The sequence below is a fragment of the Leptonychotes weddellii genome, chromosome 11 (assembly GCF_054177405.1).
Source record: "Leptonychotes weddellii isolate Sample4059 chromosome 11, ASM5417740v2, whole genome shotgun sequence".
Classification (NCBI taxonomy): Eukaryota; Metazoa; Chordata; class Mammalia; order Carnivora; family Phocidae; genus Leptonychotes; species Leptonychotes weddellii.
The window spans coordinates 13,075,663-13,093,691 of NC_138379.1; the positions used below are offsets into that span (position 1 = coordinate 13,075,663).

General features: G+C 39.3%; 1 protein-coding gene across 12 annotated transcripts in view; it reads left to right on the plus strand.

Moving 5' to 3' along the window:
* AMBRA1 (autophagy and beclin 1 regulator 1) overlaps nt 1-18,029 on the plus strand; it is a 173,004-nt gene that overhangs the window by 933 nt on the left and 154,042 nt on the right. Inside the window, exon 2 of one of the 12 annotated variants that reach the window (XM_081798173.1) lies at nt 3,558-3,698. The exons of the other annotated variants lie outside the window; for them this stretch is intronic. The gene's annotated coding sequence lies outside the window, so the exon portion shown is untranslated. The remainder of the gene's footprint in view (nt 1-3,557; nt 3,699-18,029) is intronic. 12 annotated transcript variants of the gene reach the window in all.

Below are 18,029 nucleotides of genomic sequence, written 5' to 3' on the forward strand. Positions count from 1 at the left end.
GACAGTTCTGTTTCTTGATAAGAAAAATTCGTTTGCTGTCCAGTTTGCTTTCTGGTTGATACTTATTTCTTCTCCTTCTCCTCAGCTTGTTCTCAGTGGAAATCTTCTATGGTGTTAAATGGGTTAATGTCCAACGGAGGATGGTCAAGATTTTGAAATCAGATATTTGTCTGAGAGTGCTTTCTAGGAAGAATCCAGAGGCAACCCAAGGAGGCGCGTTCGGAACAGTTTTATTATATTTGATTAGTGGTTTAGTTATGCATATACTAAACAGGTTGTGTGTAAGAATCATTCAAATATTGAGATATTTAAATAGAAAGTTAAAATTCCGGCAACTCCATTGTGTTTTCCTTTTCTCTCCCAACTTGGAAACTTTGGGGACTAAGTGTTCTTATTAATTTTATTTTCATTGGATTCAGTGTCATGATCCTAATTTGCGTAGCTTGTTTGTTGAAAAAAAATATTCAGGCTGGAGGTCATTCTAGGTTGAATAAGTATTTCCATAGTCTGTAGAATCAGTAGGACAGTGGTTTTAAGAGAAAATAGACTAAATTTCTAGTTCTTAGATGGAAACTATACAAGTCTATGATTTTTTTTTTTTTTTTAGAATTCTCATGAGTTTTGGAAAGATTATTGTTCCTCTATTTTTTTTTTTTTTTGAGGTCAGCAATATTTAAATGTAGGGCCCTTGATCATGAGAGATTTCCTAGTTATCAGGACCTCCGTACTTCCAGAAAGGGTTTTCCACCAGACTGTGGAAAATCTACATTGGGAAGTTAGGCTAAGAATGTGTGCTCTCTGGAAAAGTTTTTATGGTAAAAGAGAAATTTATAACAGAGGAAAGAATTTAGAGAAGGCCGTGACATTATCTCCTGGGGATTTATTCTGCATAGAATTTATAGTTAGTATAGTATATCAGCAGCTCCTAATTAATGCTAAATAATAGATGGAGTTTGCTGTGAGTGTCACAAAAAACGTTAGGAACATTTTGTTATGTTTCTGTAGGAGATAATTAGCAGAGGTTTAAGTTGGATTGAAGAAGACAAGAAATTTGGTTTTGGTGCTGGTGGTGGGGTTATAGGTATAGAGCTTCTTATGAGCTTCTACCCTGCTTTTTGACAAATTCACTCCACTGTTTACCTTTCTTGGTTAAATCTTGTCTGTTCTGTCTGTCAGATCAGGCTCTCTTCTGGCATTTCCTTTCAGAAACTTACGGGTTCAGAATGTGACTTAATTGTTCTATCTTCTCTTTTAGTGAGAAAGTTCTTGGGGATTATTAAGATACGAACTTCTTTGAATATCTTCTAGAACTTATCCTGGAAGGAGTTACGTCTGTCACTTGGAAAAGATTAGTTATAAATGTCATTTGAAAACAATTGGTTATTTTTACTAACTGTAATAACTTCTTTTTATACTGTATAATTTTCAAAATATTTTCAACACGTTAGGAATCGTATGAAATTTTTATGCTTTTATTTATTTATTTTTTAAAGTAAGCTCCACATCCAGTGAGGGGCTTGAATTCATGATCCTGAGATAAGAATTGCATGTTCTACTGGCTGAGCTAGCCAGGTGCCCCAAAACTTTTTTTTGATCATGCTCCTTTCTGCTCCTTATTAATACTGAATCCAAACATTTATGATCATCAAGGGTCTTCATGAATGTTGACAGTTTATCTCACTATTCCCATTTATCTTGCCCTGAAAGGAATTGGAAAAAAAGAGTTTTGTTGTTAGCACACTGAGGTCTCTTTTTAATTTTTTAAACAATTTTTTTAAATTTTTTTTTTTTTTAAGATTTTATTTATTTGACAGAGAGAGACACAGCGAGAGAGGGAACACAAGCATGGGGAGTGGAAGAGGGAGAAGCAGGCTTCCCGCTGGGCAGGGAGCCTGATGCGGGGCTCGATCCCAGAACCCTGGGATCATGACCTGAGCCGAAGGCAGACGCTTAACGACTGAGCCACTCAGGCGCCCCTAAACAATTTTTTTAAAGATTTATTTATTTGCCAGAGAGAGAGAGCACAAGCAGGGGGAGCTGCAGGCAGAGGGAGAAGCAGGCTCCCCGTTGAGCAACGAGCCTAATTCGGGACCCGATCCCAGGACTCTGGGATCATGACCTAAGCCGAAGGCAGATGCTTAACCGACTGAGCCACGCAGGCGTCCATTTTTTAATTTTTTTAAATTTATTTTTAAAAATTTATGTATTAATTTGAAAGAGGAAGAGAGTGCACGCTCATTGGGTGGGGAACAGAGGAGAGGAAGAGAATCCCAAGCCGACTCCCCGCTACCACATGGGGCTTGAACTCACAACCTGAGACCATGACCTGAGCCAAAACCAAGAGTCGGAAGCTCAAACCGACTTAGTCATCCAGGCGCCCCAGGTCTCTTTTTTTAAAGATGTGTCTCGGCCTTGATAGAGTTATTTTGGGATGGGATGCAGATCTTTTTGCCCAGTGGTTTGTTTTACCAAAAAACAAAACAAAGCAAAACAAAACAAAACACAAAACCCTTAAGTTCCTTTAATCATAGTCATTCTTGTTTCTTTCTCCAACTGTTTCTCATAAACCCAGAGAGAACTTTCTGTTTCTTGTCATAATTTCTTTTTGTACAGAAGTACTATGGTACAACCTGTCCCGTGGTTTGGGGGTAATTTACATTTTATATTTTCAAACCCCTTTTCCCCCCCTAGTTAATTAGATCTATTTTTTTCCCTTTTTGCAAAGCTAAAATTAGTTACTGATAGATAAAAATTTTGTGATCAGTTATTGTCAGAACGTATTTATGTGCCCAGTAGTATGTGGCAGTCTGCCAAAGTGATGTGGTAAGAAGAAGACAGATTAAGGAATCAGGAGACCTGGGTTTAAGTCCTAGGCTTATGAGCTTCCTTAGCTGAGAAATCCTGTACAAATTATTTAAGGAGGCGATAGGGAAGGTTACTGCCCTTTATTGGGCATGTTCTTTATATGTATTATCTCACTGAATACTCATAGCAGTCCTTTAAGGTGAATATTATTTTCCCAGTGGATACTGAACTCAGAGAGAGTAAATAATTTGACCAAGATCACAGAGCAGGTATGTAGCAGAGCTGGGATTTAAATCCAAGGCTTTGAATACTTTTATGAATCTGTATTTAAAGAATGGGAAAGAGAATACTTCTATAATACTTCCGTAGAGAAAAAGTACATGAAACTGCCTTAAAAAGGTAAAGTGCTCTTCAGATGTTAACTGCTGTCCTATCTTACAGAAACAATGAGTAGATGTCATCTAGGTTCTTGGACACCTTGCTTCTTTCTTTTTTTTTTAAAGATTTTATTTATTTATTTGACAGAGAGAGACACAGCGAAAGAGGGAATACAGCAGGGGGAATGGGAGAGGGAGAAGCAGGCTTCCCGCGGAGCAGGGAGCCCGATGTGGGGCTCGATCCCAGGACCCCGGGATCACAACCCGAGCCGAAGGCAGACGCCTAACGACTGAGCCACCCAGGCGCCCCATCTTCTTTCTTTTTTTTTAATTTTAATTTTATTATTTTATTTTTTTTACCTTGCTTCTTTCAAGGCAGCATTATGCCTGACAGTCATGGAGGAGAGAGGTGACAAACATTAAACCAGCATGGGAGGAGCTTACTAATACGTAGGTGGAAAGGAGTGCCTGCAAGTGCTAGTGAAAGACAAGTTTGAGGTGCAGCATGTTTATGAGGTGAGACTGAGATATTTACCCCCTCTCTTCCAGTTAGTCTTGCCTGTGCATCTGTAGATTAGTAACTTTTCCATCTTGTTCTCTGTCTCTTCTTGGGGTTTATAATCTCTACTTCTCCACCCAGACTTCTTCCTTTCTTCATTGAGTACTCTTCTTGTACTGTGTTATTTCCTAAGGTGCAATATATTCCTCACAGACCTTTTGGAACTATTTCTTGATTGTGACTCTTTTTCTTTCTTTCTTTCTTTTTTTTTTAAAGATTTTATTTATCTGAGAGAGAGAGCACAAGCAGGATAAGTGGCAGATGGAGAAGCAGGCTCCTCACTGAGCAGGGAGCCCGATGCGGGGCTCGATCCCAGGACCCTGGGATCACGACCTGGGCTGAAGGCTGACACTTAACCGACTGAGCCACGCAGGTGCCCCGATTGTAACTCTTTTTCAACCCTTACCTTTTCAGACTTTTGTTCATCTAGCAAATATTTATTTAATGCTCATTAGATGCTGGGATACAAAGGTAGACGTGAGTGTACTTGCTTTTACCAAGTTTATTCCAGTGGGGAGCAGAGTTGACTAGGTACCTGGTTAATATTGAAATTTAAGCTGTGCTCTGAAAGAAACAAATGGGGGCTGACAGAGAGATGAAGGAGTGAGGAGGGCACTGGGTTTTCTTGGGGATTAGAGTCTTCAGTAACGGCATCCTTAATCCCCTTAAAAAGTTGCATTCACAGCATATCATGATTCACTAAATTAAGGTTCTCTTGCTGCCATCACAGTGGAAGTCTTCACTTAAGATTGCTACATGTAATATTTGTTCTTGTATGATGACACTGGATTTGGCATAATAAAGGATGCCTGTGACTTAGAAATGTCCAGTATGCTTGGCTAATAAGTTTAATTTTTTACTTCTAATGTGACCTGAATTTAATTGGTTCTCATTTATTAATTTTTTCCAATCTAACTGTTCTTTGGAAGTTGAGCTAAATGAATTTAAACATTGAATACATGCCTTCAGGTTTATTTGTAGCAGGGACTAAGCTGAAGTTCTTAGCCTTATGTGAGGGGAAAGACTTTGAAGGATTGTCATGAAATTGAGAGAGGGAATATGTAGGCTACTGCTGAATATGTGTAAATAATAATACAATGTACAATACAATATATACAGTACAATAATACAATCTTGTTTGGTACCTTTCTTCCAAGATATTACAAGTATTTTGTAGTATTTTTTTTTTTTTTTTTACTATTTCTGGAATTGTATTTCTGGAATTTTTTTTTTTTTTTTTTACTATTAATTGGAATTGTATTTCTTTTTTTTTTTTTTAAAGATTTTTTTTTATTTATTTATTTGAGAGAGAATGAGAGACAGAGAGCATGAGAGGGAGGAGGGTGAGAGGGAGGAGGGTCAGAGGGAGAAGCAGACCCCCCGCCGAGCAGGGAGCCCGATGCGGGACTCGATCCAGGGACTCCAGGATCACGACCTGAGCCGAAGGCAGCCGCTCAACCGACTGAGCCACCCAGGCGCCCTGGAATTGTATTTCGATCTGTAGAATTAACTGAGGCAAATTTCACATTTCATGATTTCATCATTTGTTTATTTCTGCTTCCCAGGATAGAACATATATTCATTCTCCCATGAACCAAAATTACTTTGTTTTAGGTGTGTATGTTTATGACGTAATGAAACATTTAAAGTTTTGCTGAGTTGCTTAGGATTAATATGCCTGTTTGATTTGGGGAGAGAATAGCAGTAGTTCAGTCTAGGTGACCAGTGAAAACAGGGTAGAAAAACATGTCTTTCCAGACTCTTGAATAACAGCCTAGTGGTACTGATTCTTGGAGTCAGGCAGTCTGAGTCCAAATCCCAGGACCACTATTTACTAGCTCTGCAACTTGGGCAAGTTACTTTACCTCTCTATGCCTTTCCTCATGTGTAGAATACCATGCAGTTGCGAGAATTGAATGAGTTAATATATGTAAAATATTTAGAACAGCAGATAGCGCTATATATGACAGCTGTTATCATTTTCAGTATTACTATTATAGCATGATAAGGATTTTTTTTTTAAAGATTTTATTTATCTATTTGACAGAGACAGCGAGAGCAGGAACACAAGCAGGGGGAGTGGGAGAGGGAGAAGCAGGCTTCCCGCGGAGCAGGGAACCCGATGTGGGGCTCCATTCCAGGACCCTGGGATCACGATCTGAGCCGAAGGCAGCCGCTTAACGACTGAGCCACCCAGGCGCCCACATGATAAGGATTTTATGTTCCCCCAAACAAGAACAAATAATGGTGATGCTTAGATTGAAGTTTAGTGTCTTTTGAGACAACTTGAATAGGAAATGGGAATTTAAAGCAGCATATTTGTCTCTCCTTTCTCTGTGTGCTTCAAATTAGAGGATGCATCTTTACTGGGAAAGAGAAACCTAGAAAGCAACAGTGTCTGAAAGAATTCCAAATAGAAAAGAAATGGCAAAATTTTGAGGATTCTGTAATATGTGTGGTAAAACAGGCCAGAGCTATTTTAGGAACAGAAGAACATTTCTTTGCAAAACAGGTAGAAAATTTTTAGCATCTGAATTTTACCATCTATTTGAACTGTGATTAGTGGTTGAAGTATTTGGAAGAAGTTGACTTAAGGCACAGAAAAGAATGATATTTAGGGAAAAGTCAAAGCTACCAAATCACCTTGGGTAAACTTCTGGAAGAGTGAACATATTTTACGTATAGCGGTGAAGACTGGGAATCCAATAGAGTTAGCTTTTTTTTATTACTCTTGTTCCTTTATACCCTTATAAATTGTGGGTGGCTTCAGTCTTTGCCTTAACTGTTTTTGTTTTCCTCTCTGAAGTCTCTGTAATATTCCTGCTTTGTCATTTTAAAGACCTATATAATGATTATAGTGGAGTCTTGTTTTTTTTTTCATTCATTCATTCATTCATTCAGTAAATGTTTATTGAATGTCCACCACTGCGGTAAGTGTTGTGGATACCATAATAAGAGCTGATTAGAACCAGTGCTTATTGAAGTTCTTTGTATCATTGATTCTTTTTATTCTTACAACAGTTTTATGGTGTAGGTACTTTTTATTATCCCCATTTCATAGATGTGGAGATTGTGGCACAGATAGGTTAAGCAGTTTGCCCAAGGTTTCAAGCTAGTTACTGGCAGCACCAGGATTGGAATCTAAGCAGTCTGGCTCCATAGTCTCTTGCTTTTAATCCCTAAATTATACTGATACTAAACTACTTTAAACAATTCTAAACTCTCTAAACTACTACCACTATACTAAGACTACAGTGATAAAATAGACACTGTCCATACCCTTATAGTCCAAAGGGAAGAGAGACCATAAACAAAAAAATACACCAATAATTGTATAATTGCAAAGTGTATCAAGTCCTATGATGGAAAAGTAAAAAAGAGATTATAGTAGGGGAGCCTGAATTATATTGGAGCTTTGGGGAGGTTTCTCTGAAGAAGTGATATTTAAGCAGAGATTAGAAGGATGAAAGGGAAAGGCAAAGGGAATAGGATGTATGAAAGCCTTAAGGTGGAAAGGAACACAGCACATTTGAGAAGCTGGAAGAAGATTGGGTGGCTGGAATACAGTGAGCAGTGGGGGAGGAAGGAGAGGGGCATAGGATGAGGATAGAGACATAGGGAGGACTGTGTTAAGGATTTTGGATTTTTTTCCTAAGTATAACTGGAAGCCTTGGAAGAGTTTAAGTATGAGTGTTGTGACCTAATACATGATTTTTAAAAATTGCTCTGGCTACATTGTGGAAAATATTAGAAATTTGTGGAAAAAATTTTGGAAACTGGAGAATTTGGAAGAGAAGTGGGAGAAGTATGAGAGTTAAGATGTCTTACTGTGGTCCTGGCAAAAGATGATCATGGCTTGGATTAGGCTCTAGGCAGTGGAGATGGAAGGATGTAGAAAGACTCATAGACATTTTATTTTATTATTATTTTTATTTTTTTTAAGATTCAATAGATATTTTAGAACTAGGACAGGCAAGACTTAAGGATGGATTGGATATGTGGGAGGAGAGAAGAGTCTAGTATGATTCCCAAATTTCTGGCTTGAGCCTCTGGGTAGATGAAGTTGCCATTTCTGAGATGGACATTTGAGAAGGAACAGATTTTGACTACAGTTGGGAAGTAGAATGAAGACCTTCAACTTTAGTCATGCCGAATGTGAGCTGTCTGTTGAAAACATGTAAGTGGAGACATCAAGCAAGTAGCCTTTGAGTGCTGCTGGAAGGGCCCTGGCAGTAAATCTGGATGTTCTTGGTAGGTAGTATTTACAGTCAAGAAAAATGGCCAAGATTACCTAGAGGGAATGTATGTATAGACTAACAGGAGGAGAGTGTTCCCGACCAAGATCCAAGGAATTTAATAGGAAATCTCAGAAACTGAGAGAGGAACATGTTTCAAGGAGAAAGTGATTGCCTGTATTTTTTGGATTTAGCAACACAAAGATCATTGATGGTCATAACAAGAACAGTGTTGGAGGAATGTAGGGCCAGAAGCCACACTGAAGTGAATTTAAAAAGTGCGAAGGGAGGAAGTAGATAGAGATGGTCTCTATATTTTGGTAATTAGCATGTCTGTCTCCCCATAAGAAGTAATACTTGAAGAAGTAATATGACGATAGGAATGGTGGCCTAGCCTTGGTATCTTGACAGGAGGTTATATTAAAGGAGAAAGAGATTAAGGACTGAGTTAAAATGGCAAGAGTAGAGATTCTCATGGTCTTTATATGTGGCCTTGGAATTTAAGGGTTTATGTCTTTTTTAACTTTGCTATCATTAGCTTCTCTGTTTTTAGCTCCCTACCTAATGCGTCTTTGTATTTTGGTACTGCTGGCTTTTTAAAGTTCATTCCTTACCTTTATTTTTTCTTGTTGCTTTTCTATGGCCATTGTTGCTATAGTTAATTAGCTGATATGCTTGGTTATTTATCTCATTATTCATTCGCTTATTTTTATTGGCTCTTATTGCCATATAGAATACTGTATAACTGTGATTCTAGACTTTATTTTGATTTCTGTTTTGTGTCTCATTTACATATTCTTTGCTTAGAGTCTAATAGGCTATACTGAGATAATATTAAACATTTTTGCTACCAGTCTACCTGGAAATTTATATGGTGACTTCCCTGGGAAGGGCTAAGCATTTTATGGATATTGTCCCCATTAGTTCTTCTAGCATTCTTTTTTTTTTTTAAAGACTTTATTTATTTGACAGAGAGACAGCGAGAGAGGGAACACAAGCAGGGGGAGTGTGAGAGGGAGAAGCAGGCTTCCCACTGAGCAGGGAGCCTGATATGGGGCTCGATCCCAGGACCTTGGGATCATGACCTGAGCTGAAGGCAGACCCTCAATGGCTGAGCCACCCAGGCGCCCCTCTTCTGGCATTCTTTTTTTTTTTTTTTAATTTATTGAGGTAAAATTCACATAACACAAAAATAACCATTTTTTAAAATTTATTTTTATTTATTTTTGTTTGTTTTTTATTTATTTATTCATGAGAGTCAGAGAGAGAGATAGAGAGAGGCAGCGGCAGAGGGAGAAGCAGGCTCCCCGCCTAGCAGGGAGCCCGATGCGGGACTCGATCCCAGGACCCTGGGATCGTGACCTGAGCTGAAGGCAGACGCTTAACCATCTGAGCCACCCAGGCACCCCTTATTTTTATTTTTTAAGGATTTTATTTATTTATTTGAGAGAGAGAGAGAGAGAGCACACACACTCATGTGAGTGGGGGAAGGAAGGGCTGAGGAAGGGTGAGAGGCAGAGAATCTCAAGCAGACTCCCCAGCGGAGCGGGAGGACGCGGGGCTCAATCTCACCACCCTGAGATCATGACCTGAGCTGAAAACAAGAGTTAGACGCTTAACCAACTGAGCCAACCAGCGCCCCACTAAAATTAACTATTTTAAAGTGAACAATTCAGTGGTGTTTAGTACATTCACAGTGTTGTGAAACCACCACCTCCATAGTTCCAAAACATTTCGATTATTCCAGAGTAAAACATCTTCCCAGTTTATGCAGTTTCTTTTCATTTCCCTCCTTCCACCAGCCCTGGAAACCAGCAATCTGGTTGATTGATCTATTGTGGCTCTCTCATATAAATGGAATCATAGGGGCGCCTGGGTGGCTCAGTGGTTAAGCGTCTGCCTTCGACTCAGGTCATGATCCCAGGGTCCTGGGATTGAGCCCCATCTCGGGCTCCCTGCTCCGCAGGAAGCCTGCTTCTCCCTCTCCCATTCCCCCTGCTTGTGTTCCCTCTCTCGCTGTCTCTCCCCCTGACAAATAAACAAAATCTTTAAAAAAGAAATGGAATCATAACAGTACGTAACCTTTTGTGTATGTATATACCAATAATCTGTCCATTTATCCATTGATGAACATTTGGACTGTTTCTACCTTTTGGATATCATTAATAGAACTACTGTAAACATTCATGTATGAGTACTTGTTTTCAGTTGTTTTGGGTATCTGCATAGGAGTGTAATTGCAGGGCTATCTGGTAATGTATTATTGTTGTGATTCTTCCCAGACCATAGGGATCAAGCCAACATCTGCAGCTTCCACAGAGTGTGTGATTTGAGAGTTGTTGGCCAGGCTTAGATTGGGATTGAGAATCTTTTTCCTTTATGTTTAACTTTTTGAGGAACTGAATTCTCCTAACATACTGGTTTTATTATTTGCATTTTACTGATGGGGTGATTGAGGTACAGCATCTGCATGGTTTTAACTTCCTATCTTCAGAGCAAGTCGGTGATGGAACTGGGAATTTAAGACTCTTAATCATGTTCTTTGTCTAAGATGACCCATTTAAAGCCATGTTGCATTTACATGAAGCTTCTTAAAATGGGCTTCCTATATTTTATAATCTCTTGAAGGGATATTGTTCAGGTGGTATTAAGCAGATGTTCTTTTTCCATAGAAGACAAGAGGGAATGTGTTTTAATTGCAGTGGAAGGGATATAGATTACAAATAGAAAGAATTTCCTGACAAGATACTGGAATATCTTCTTCAAAGACTTAGTAACTATCTTTCTAGGATGATTTAGGTGTGGACTTGTTAAGGAATGAGGGAGGTGAGAAAGATGACTTGCTGAGGTCCCTGGTAACCCCAGGACATAGTTGTTTGATGGTTAATCAAAACAGTATCTCTGGCATTGTAATGAGTATATTTTCATTTTCTTTATGAAGAAATAATCAATAGAGAGTAGGTAAATTGCTCAAGGTCTCCTGGTAAAATGGAAGATTAGCATTCTGAATCTTTTTGGCTCCTGGGTTGAATGCTCAGGGATGTGTTTTTTATCGTAAACGAGTCTTTTCATGGCAGTGTGATGTATTATTGTTGTGATTCTTCCTAAATCCTAAGGATCAAAGCCAACATCTGCAGCTTCCATAGAGTGTGTGATTTGAGAGTTGTTGGCTGGGTTTAGATTAGGACTGAGAATCTTTTCCTGTAAAAATTGGTTTGGTCTCCTGTTATACATGTAGAAATGGGAACACATTATCAATAACAGACTAAGGTAATAGATTCTTAATGACTATTTAGGAAGGGCCAGGTTAAAATTGCTTAGGTGAAGGTGCACATGACATACGTGTATTTTTGTATTGTAGTATTTGGAGAAAAAGAAGTCCAGAAGATGGGCAAATGAACATTAGATTCTGTTGTAGAACATAAACATAAAAATACTCATTGAATGCAGTATTAAGTTGTCAGTTTAAATGCTCAGCTCAGGAAATGCCAAAGTTAAGGTACTGAGAACGTTAACACATTCACCAGACACTTAGAGTTTACATTAAAGTATCTCATAAGGGATCTCCTGTCTATTATCAAAATCATGGTTTGAGGTCCATGGGTCATTGACTGACTGGGAAGCTAACCTGGGAGGGGGTATTACCTTGCTAGGTAGGTTTAATGGATTTATTATGTTCATTTTAGTTGAGCTATGGGAGCATTTACTTGTTCACGTCTCTGCTACCAAAAATATCAAATATGTTTATTGAGCTTTCTTGAATTGGCAACAAAACCTCTGCAGGATAAAAGAGAGTGGAGCCAACTTTTGAATACTTACCATGTACTGGGAATTTTGTATTTGTTTCTCCTTGTAATATTCATAACAAACTTATAAAGTGAGTGGTGATACCTCTATTGTAAAGGACAGGAAAAAGTAAAACTTTTTCTTTCCAAAGGTTATACACATGGTAAGTGGCAAAGCTGAGATGGAGAAGTTAGAGTCTTCTGTTTTAAATTAGTGTTTTTCTTTTTTGTATACTATCATTTCTTTTTAAAATTTAATTAATTATTTTTTTTAAAGTAGGCTTGGGGTGCCTGGGTGGCTCTGTCAGTTGAGCATCTGACTCTTGGTTTTGGCTCAGGTCATGATCTAGCAGTCATGATGGGGCTCCATGCTCAGGTAGGGAGTCTACTTGAAGATTCTCTCCTCTGCCCCTCCCCCTGCTTGTACATGCACACCCGCCCCCCCCCCCCCCAATAAATACATCTTTAATAAAAAAAAAAATAAGTAGGCTCCTTGCCCAACATGGAACTTGTACTCACAACCCCAAGACCCAGAGTCCCATGTTCTACCGACTGAGCCAGCCAGGTGCCCCAAGTTAGTGTTTTTCAAACTGTGTTCTTTGGAGGTGCCTAAGGGGTGGCTGTGAGAGTCGGGAGGAGCTTTGGTTCTCCCACTCTGCTTAAACCAGAGCAGCTCAACTTTGATCTCTTATATTTTAGTGTTTTCACAGAAGATTGCATTTGGAAAAAGGGTATCTGTTTCTTAAAAGAAAAGAAAGAAAACCTGGAAGACCACTGAGGAATCATGAAAGAAAATTAATGAAAATAGGGGCGCCTGGGTGGCTCAGTTGTTAAGCCTCTGCCTTTGGCTCAGGTCATGATCCCAGGGTCCTGGGATCGATCCCCACATCGGGCTCCCTGCTCCGTGGGAAACTTGCTTCTCCCTCTCCCACTCCCCCTGCTTATGTTCTTTCTCTTGCTGTGTCTCTCTCTGTCAAATAAATAAATAAAATCTTAAAAAAAAAAAATTAGTGAAAATAACCTGAAGATTGAAAAGATGGCTAAATTACATAACTGCCAGTCAGGAAATTATATCAAAATTTGAAGTGGCTTGATGTCCCAGCCACATGTGTAGTGTAGTTATTCTGTCCTTGGAGGGGAGTGTAGGATAGTGGGAAAAGAGCGTGCACTCTAGAGTTGGAATTCTGGCTCAGCCCCTGGGGTAGCCGTGGGGTTTGGAGATACTTCTATAAACCTGGTGCACACAAATATACAGTGGGGTGATAACACCTGTCTTTCAAGAGTGGTTCTAAGGATCAGAAATAACATGCAAGGTGCCTGGCTCATAGTGGATACCCCTAAAATACTAGTTGTTGGTAAGATGATGGTGATGATGTTGATGGCTTTTTTTTTTTTATAGAGTGTACTGACATTTCACCCCCAAATGCCTGAAGAGCTTCTTCCATATCAAGGATAGGCAGTCCTTTACCTCTGTATGTACCACATCATGGTGTTTGGCATGTTAGGGTTTTTTTTTTTTAATTTTATTTATTTGGCAGAGAGAGACATAGCGAGAGAGGGAACACAAGCAGGGGGAGTGGGACAGGGAGAAGCAGGCTTCCCACGGAACAGGGAGCCCGATGTGGGGCTCGATCCCAGGACCCTGGGATCATGACCTGAGCCGAAGGCAGACGCTTAACGACTGAGCCACCCAGGCACCCCAGCGTGTTAGTTTTTGATAGTCTTTATTTATTTATTTATTTTCTTTAAAGATTTTATTTATTTATTCATGAGAGACAGAGAGAGAGAGAGGCAGAGGGAGAAGCAGGCTCCCAAGGAGCAGGGAGCCCGATGTGGGACTCGATCCCAGAACTCTGGGATCATGACCTGAGCCGAAGGCAGACGCTTAACCAACTGAGCCACCCAGGTGCCCCTTGATAGTCTTTAAACTGTGCATGTTTATGTATTCATGAATGCATCCGCATCTATTGATGAAAAGAGAAAAACCAGGGGCACCTGGGTGACTCAGTCAATTAAGCATCTGCTTTCCCCTCAGGTTGTGACCCCGGGGTCCTTGGATTGAGCCCTGCATGGTCGTTGTCAGGCTCCCTGCTTAGTGGGGAGTCTGCTTCTCCCTCTCCCTCTACCCCTCACCCTGCTCATGCTCGAGCTCATGAGTTCTCTCTCTCTCAAATGAATAAGTAAAATCTTAAAAGAAAAAAAAAGAGAAAATCTTTACTTCATTAAGTTCATTTTTATTGGACTTAAAAGAAAGAAGCAGTGGTGGGAAGGAACCCCATACAATGAATTGAGAAACCTGGGCTTTTGTCTCAGAGCTACTCTTAGTAAGTCTTGTAACAATGGACAGGTGAATTTAACTTTCTAAGATGTTACGTTCAAAATGATGTCTGAGTCACTTTTAACTCTGTACATCCATGATTTGACCAAAAAGGTTAAAGATAGTTTATTTTCATTGCCAAAATTAATTTTTTTTTTTTTTTTTTTTTTTAAGTAGGCTTCATGCCCAGCTTAGAGCCCAATGCAGGGCTTGAACTCATGACCCCGAGATCAAGACCTGAGCTGAGATCAAGAGTCAGACACTTAACTGTCTGAGCTGCTCAGGCGCCCCTCATTGCCAAAGTTTTAAAAAATTACAGTATTATTTTTGGAGAGGGAGCTTTATTGCTGGCATGAGCTGGCAAGCTTTTGTTCATACTTGTTGAGTATGCTCAGGGCAGTGTTTTGTATAGAAGGACGTTGTATATCAGGGAAGAATTGAAACTAAGAACAGTTGTAAGGAAGCTAATGTGAGAGATTATCATTTGCTTTTGGATGGATAGCTGGATTCTTCAAACCCATAGCACTTTGTACTTCCTTGTGAGTAGTTCTTGCCACATTTCACTATGGGAGCTATATAGTTAGAGTATACTGTGGTTGTAGACTCCTCACTAGACTGAAAAAGCTCTTTGAGGTTGGAGGCCTATTCTGGTTTTTGTTTTATTTAACCTCTCTGTCCCTGTCACCTACAGTAGGGCTGGGCATATTGTATAGTTGCCCCAAAATATGCTAAATGGAAAAAAAAGTTGGATCAGAGTCAGCAGACATATGTGGAAAATGGCATCTGCCTAAATACATGTGTTGAATTTATTGACTCTCTTCTGTTGGCATGTGATAATATAGAAAAACCTGTTAAAGTGGGAAGAGCAGTAGTTTTATAGCTTTGAACACCAACTTTATCATGTACTCACTGATCATGGGCAAGCTATTTCACAGTGAGCCAGGTTTTTGTCTATAAAATGGGAGAGGGATAGAAGGGGGCTTTAGAGATAGATTATATAAAATATTAGCACTCAGTAATAGTGGAAGTAGTTATTACAAAAATGGATGTTTTAAAAAAATTACTAACAATACATTTTGCACTTCTCCTTGAAGGAGGAATATGTTTTCAGGAAGTTTGTTTGCTGTGTCTTGAGTATGTGGGAGAATTATCCCCTCCAGCAATTTTCTGCTGAAAAGAAATCTTTTAGCATTTCTTCCTCTGTGGGCCTATGGGATAGTTGCATGGAGGAGGCATAGAGGGGGTTGGGATCCTAGAATAGCTGCTGAAGACCTTGCATTTGTGCAATCTCTCCTATATTGTACTCTCCTGTTCACTCTCACTAAATGCAGCTGACTCAGCTACTAGACATTAGCATGGTAAACATTTGTCAGATTTGTCCCAGTCAGAAAATATTCCGTACCTGCCATTCTGCTTGGTGTTTAAAGATTTTTTTTTTAAGTTCTCTACGATACAGTGTGATAGGTGAAGTAGAAAGGTTGCAGGGTAGTATGTAGTTTACATAATCCAATTTTGATACAGAAAAAAAGAACTGCCAGATGTTTATATAAGCAGTGAGTTTGCATTGATATCTCAGGAGGGTGGGAATGGGAGGGATTGGGAGGGTGTGATCAGACTGTTGTTTTACTTGTTACAAGGAGCATGTGTTACCTTTTTTTAAAAAAAATTATTTATTTATTTATTATTATTATTTTTAGATTTTATTTATTATTGACAGAGAGATAGCAAGAGAGAGAGAGCACCAGCAGGGGGGGAGGGGCAGAGGGAGAAGGAGAAGCAGACTCCTTGCCAAGTAGGGAGCCCGATGTGGGACTCAATCCCAGGACCCTGGGATCATGACCTGAGCTGAAGGCAGATGCTTAACCATCTGAGCCACCCAGGTACTCCCTGCCTTTTTTAAGCTTTTTATTTTGATATAACTGTAGATACACAGGCAGTTGTAAGAAATAATAGTGAGTGAGAGAGAGAGAGAGAGAGATCATGTGTACCCTTTACCCAGCTTCCCCCAATGGTAAAATCTTAGAAAACCATAATACACTATCAAAACCAGGATATTGCCATTGATATAGTCAAGATACTGAACATTTCCATCACTACAAGGATCTCAGCTGATGCCCTTTTATAGCCATGCCCACCCCCCAAATCACATGTGGTGCACTTAACTCATTTACCTTGATTTCTGGTGCTTTGCTCTAGAATCAAAGCAATAATAATAACACTATAGTTTTCCTTGTCTCTTTCATCTGATCTTCTCTCACTATTATTTCTTACAACTGCATGTAGATCTACAATTATCTCAAAATAAAATGTTTAATTTAAAATTATAAATATTAATACAGCCTTCTCGGAGGCAAGTAATGGTTAGCTCTGGTGAGGTTAGCTCCTTTTATGGATAGGTATGTTGAGGCACGGATGTCCTGGAATTTGCCTAAGGGTATAGCATGAGTGAGTCACTGTGTTCTGACTCAGATTCACCTGAATTTATTCATTCTCTCTCTCTTCTGAATCAACTGTTTATAATTATGACCTTCTAGGTGTGAGAACACGAAAAGGAATTTTTCCTGTATCTGAGGTTTAATGCCTGTTCTGTAGAAGCAGTGTGTATTGTGGCTAGAGCATGGACTTTGGCAACTGATTTGATTTTGAATCTTTCCTCCACATAGGCAAATCATTTAACCTCTCCAAGCCTCAGTTTTGTGATTTGTGAAATGGGGATAATGATAGTATCTATCTTCATAGAGTCATTGTGAGAAATAAATGAGATAATGTATGGAAAAGTGGGTAGCACTGCCAGGTGTGTAGCAAATATTCAATGAATGTTACATAAAAGTATTGCTTTAAATATATGTTATATTCTGCCACTTATGTTTATCAGCTGGCAATAATTCAATAAATATTGGGATTTTTCTGCCATGTACTTACAAGGTTTTAAGATCACTGTTTACTTTTGGGACGTCTGCCTTCGGCTCAGGTCATGATCCCAGGATCCTGGGATCAAGCCCAGTGTCGGGCTCCCTGCTTAGTGGGGAGTCTGCTTCTTCCCCTCTCTCTGTCCCTTCCCCCCCACTTGTGCACTCGTTCTCTCTCTCAAATAAATAAAATCTTTTTAAAAAAAGATCACTGTTTACTCTTGAGGTAAGGATGCTTTCAAATTTAGTCATATATAATTACTTAAAAATAGGAAGTAATGTTGGGTTATATTTATTATAGTATTAATTTATATGAAAATATTTTAAGATTTCTCCTGACTTACTCATATTTTCTCAGGCTCATTCATAGAAAAATGGAAAGTGATTCACAGCTATTGATTTCCTCCCTTTAATCTGACCCCCCAAAAAACATTAATTTCCATATTTTCTTCCTAGCATGAAAGTATCCTCAGATTTTTTTTTAAAGATTTATTAATTTATTAGAGAGAGAGAAGGAGTGGGGGGGTGGGGGAGGGACAGAGGGAGAGGGAGAGAAAATCCTCAAGCAGGCTCCTTGCTGAGCGTGGGGCTTGATCCCAGGACCCTGAGATCATGACCTGAGCCGAAATCAGGAGCCGGCTGCCCAACTGACGGACCCACCCAGGTACCCTGAAAGTATTGTCAATTTTTAGTTACATAATCACGTAATCTTCTTGAGGGCAGGAATGTTCTTGTTCAGTAGAGTATCTTCAGAGCCTAGAATAGTGCTGAGTACATGGTAGATGTTCAATAAATGTTTCTTGGCTATCGTCATTTTTGTATCCTTCTCCTCCCCTTAAGTGTTTTTATTCAGAAAGTTGGGGAAATGGAATCCAGGTTCTAGTCAAAGCTTAAATGGCTAGTTTCTTAAATCCAGTGACTTATTTTGATTGGCTGAGAAATGTGATTGGCAAGATGGACGAGCAGCCAGACCTTTTAGCATAAGAGCTCTACATTTAATAATTTGATTTCTTCTTTTCCTGAAGCCTTGAGGGAAATTTTT